Source organism: Oncorhynchus kisutch, linkage group LG15 (assembly GCF_002021735.2).
Source record: "Oncorhynchus kisutch isolate 150728-3 linkage group LG15, Okis_V2, whole genome shotgun sequence".
In the NCBI taxonomy this organism is placed as follows: Eukaryota; Metazoa; Chordata; class Actinopteri; order Salmoniformes; family Salmonidae; genus Oncorhynchus; species Oncorhynchus kisutch.
The window spans coordinates 47,516,040-47,520,421 of record NC_034188.2 but is presented as its reverse complement, the minus strand read 5'-3'; positions in this window follow the sequence as shown (position 1 = coordinate 47,520,421).

Below are 4,382 nucleotides of genomic sequence, written 5' to 3'. Positions count from 1 at the left end.
TTCCATCTGCAGTGAGGGACATAATAAAGCAACCAGTTGTGAACCCTGACATGTTGGAGGGAAATATTTAGGAGAATGCTGGCTCTGGTCCAGGGCATTAGTGTGAGTTCCTCTATACTGACGGGACCAGAATACCAGCAGCGAGAAAGGTGTGCAAAGGCCAATTGACCGTGTTCCGTCTTGACCCCCTATGGCTTCTGTTATCCTGTCAGTAGCAGTGACGTCATTAGGCCTGGGCTTCTAGGGCTTCAGCCTTTCCTCGTACCCCCAAAAATTATCATTTTTCTGATGAGTTTCCATCACTTGCGCTATGCAGTATTACACGTTAATGACAAAAACAAATAATACAACATACTGCGCTAGGCAGTAGCAGACACTGCAAGAAGTCCCTGGAGTGACGTGATGCCTGCTGTGATTGGATGAGCATATATCACAGAGCAAATATGGATATTCGGAACATCTTCCGAAAGCAGTCGCAAAAAAGCGAGCAGGTTGAGCAAGTTGAGGCAGCAGTGAATGAGGTGGAGAGGACATAACCGTCAGAAAGTCAAAGTGCAGCAGAAGCAGCAGAGTTAGACACAGGCTTGTGCAGGGTTGGTGGTAGCTAACTAGTTAGTCGATCTCAACATAAAGGTTGGCTAATGCTAATAAGCTAGCATTAGCGCTCAGCATCCTTAAGCTTTTGCGTGTCACTCGAGTTATTTAACAGTATATTCAGTGAATGGGCAAGCTAAGGTTGTTGATATAAGTCATGATATTAAGAAAATGTTTATTTCCAACAAGTGTATTTGATTGGTTTAATTTCTGTAGCTAGCTTGACTGGCTAGCCACATCGGTAGCTACTGGCTAGCTAGCTAGCTGAGACTGAAGAGATGATATAACTTTTTTCCTGTTGACTGAAGCTGAACTACAACATAATATTTAAAGGGTAGGTAGCATAAACGTAACCACATGTAACATATGGATTTGCATTAGCATACGCTTCAAAAGTCCCAATGCAAAGTTTACACCTCACTTTTCATTTTTTTTAGTTATTACATCAAATGGATTAGAATTCTGAAGAATGCCGAAGTCACGTCGGAAAATGTTTTTCCTTATTGCCTATAACATAAATAACCTAAAAAGCAACATTTCAAATTAAAACAAATAATTTGCACTCAGGACAACTGGTTTCAATGACATTTTCAGCAAATTTACAAGCAAATACTTTAGGAATCTTTTACAAATCAACTTGCAAGGTTGCTAGCCAACTAGCCTGCCAACGTTGGCCCTACTAGCCTACTAACGTTAGCCTTACCAGCCTGCTAACATTACATTAACACTGAATAAGTCATCCAGTTGCTATCAACACACACAGTTGAAGTCGTAAATTTACATACACGTTAGCCAAATACATTTAATTTAATCCCAGTACAAATTCCCTGTCTTAGGTCAGTTATGAACACCACTTTATTTTAAGAATGTCAGAATAATAGTAGAGAGAATGATTTATTACAGCTTTTATTTATTTCATCACATTCCCAGTGGGTCACAAGTTTACATACACTCAATTAGTATTTGGTAGCATTGCCTTTAAATGGTTTAACTTGGGTCAAACGTTTCGGGAAGCCTTCCACAAGCTTCCCACAATAAGTTGGGTGAAATTTGGCCCATTCCTCCTGACAGCGCTAGTGTAACTGAGTCAGGTTTGTAGGCCTCCTTGCTCGCACAAGCTTTTTCAGTTCTGCCAACAAATTTTCTATAGGATTTAGGTCAGGGCTTTGTGATGGCCACTCCAATACCTTGACTTTGTTGTCCTTAAGCCATTTTGCCACAACTTTGGAAGTATGCTTGGGGTCATTGTCCATTTGAAAGACCAAGCATTGTCCATTTGCGACCAACCTTTAACTTCCTGACTGATGTCTTGAGATGTTGCTTCAATATATCCACATAGTTTTCGTCCCTCATGATGCCATCTATTTTGTGAAGTGCACCAGTCCCTCCTGCAGCAAAGCACCCCCACAACATGATGCTGCCACCCCCATGCTTCACGGTTGGGAGGGTGTTCTTTGGCTTGCAAGCCTCACCATTTCTCCTCCAAACATAATGGTGGTCATTATGGCCAAACAGTTATATTTTTGTTTCATCAGACCAGAGGACATTTCTCCAAAAAGTACGATCTTTGTCCTAATGTGCAGTTGCAAATCGTAGTCTGGCTTTTTTATGGCGGTTTTGGAGCAGTGGCTTCTTCCTTGCCGGGCGGCCTCTCAGGTTATGTCGATATAGGACACGTTTTACTGTGGATATTGATATTTTTGTATCTGTTTCCTCCAGCATCTTCACAAGGTCCTTTGCTGTTGTTCCTGGATTGATTTGCACTTTTCGCACCAAAGAACATTCATCTCCAGGAGACAGACCACGTCTCCTTCCTGAGCTTCCTACTATTGTTTGTACAGATGAACGTGATACCTCAGGCGTTTGGAAATTGCTCCCAAGGATGAAACAGACTTGGTGGACGGACCCGAGAAGACCTTTAATATGCAGCTATATTAGCCAGCCAGCTAATGTTAGCTATTTAGCCAACTAACGTTAGGAGCTATTAGCCTAGCCAACCTTGCCAACCAGCACGGCTATGGTTGGCATGCAAGAGCCCTAATACTGGAGACCAGTTTGAACACATAACTAAAAGATAACCACAGATCAAAAGAGCAGAAACTTACAGATTAATGGCTCGGTTACCATCAGGGAAAAGTGTCAGGGAGTGTCAGGGAAAATAGAATAGCTATAGTGAGAAAAATCCATAGTAGATGTCAGTCAGCTAGCGTGCTAGCATTAAGCTAAGGTGTAAAAGTAACAAAACTCCCGTAGCCTACATCACAGAGAACATGCCGAGAAATTGACAAAACAAAAAGGAAAATAGACGAGGTACCAGAATTACACAATTAGAGCATGCAGGTGTGATTTTCTTTGTTTGTTTTAAGCAGGTGTGATTTTTTATTTTGTTTTGAGCCCACAGCAAGAAGGCAACAGAGCCTGCAGTGCTAATGGTTTCCCATTAGATAACACAGCCATGAAGTCCATGAAGAGCATGACGTGTGGCTAACTTTAGGCAGTTTGAGCTAGCTACCGAGCTAGCATACGAACTCGATAGCACAGAGCAGGTCCGGCATATGACCTTGAAAAATAGTGCATTAGGGTTAGTTCCGAAGACATCCAGATATAAGTTAATAAATATGATAAAAAAACAAAAACAAACAGTAACTTTGTTTGTTGTTATAGGTAACCAGATCGTGATATTTCTAAATCTTTGCCAACACATTGTGTTGTTTTTTTGTTGAGTAAAAACTCATGCTTCCTACCCTTTTTTTAAATGAGCAATGTAGAACTGACAAAACAAAATTAATCATAGAGGTCTTATGACCTAATCCATTCTAAAGGTAAACATGCGTGGCTAATGTCTGTTATTGTCACGTCCTGACCTTAGTTCCCTTTTATGTCTCTATTTTAGTTTGGTCAGGGCATGAGTTGGGGTGGGCATTCTATGTTTTGTGTTCTATGTTTTCTATTTCTATGTGTTTGGCCTGGTATGGTTCCCAATCAGAGGCAGCTGGCAATCGTTGTCTCTGATTGAGAACCATACTTAGGCATCCTGTTCTCCCACTATGGGTTGTGGGTAGTTCTTTTCTGTATAGTGTTTTTGTTGCACCTTACAGAACTGTTCGTTTGTCGTTTTATTGTTTTTGTTCAGTATTCATCTTTATTAAAAGTATTATGAATACGTACCACGCTGCACTTTGGTCCTCTTCTCCTTCTCCCGACGACAATCATTACAGTTATTTCCATATAGGTTATGTAACTATTCGTTTAAAAAAACTACCCACTATTGAATTGGTGAAATTATTTCATTGAGATTTTATTTTATCACTCTTTTTTATTCACATAGCTACTTAGTTTTCTATTGTTCTTGCATTGTCGAGAGGTTAACCTGCAAGTAAGTGTTTCATTGCACTGTGTACTCCATGTATATCATATTGGGATGGAAATGTTATACATGTGCTTTTCTTATAACTCATTTCTGTGTTCTATTCATGTGCTGTTCTAATAACCAATTTCTGTGTTTATGCAAGGGTCCAATTGAACTAATCCTTGGCAGTACACCCAGACCTTGTTTTGAGTACGAAAGACATCTCAGTTTACAGAGAAGAAGCCTTGTGAGGTATTGGTCTGTCACATGTTATGAACCAGTATTGGTCGGTTACATGAATGAAACACAATGGTAATGATGAATGATTTATACTAAATTATGCAAAAACATTGTCTGTGTATTGCCTTATATAAGACAACTGCTGGGACTGCCCCAGTAGAGCTTCTGATTGACATGTATACTATGGTGCATAGTGTTG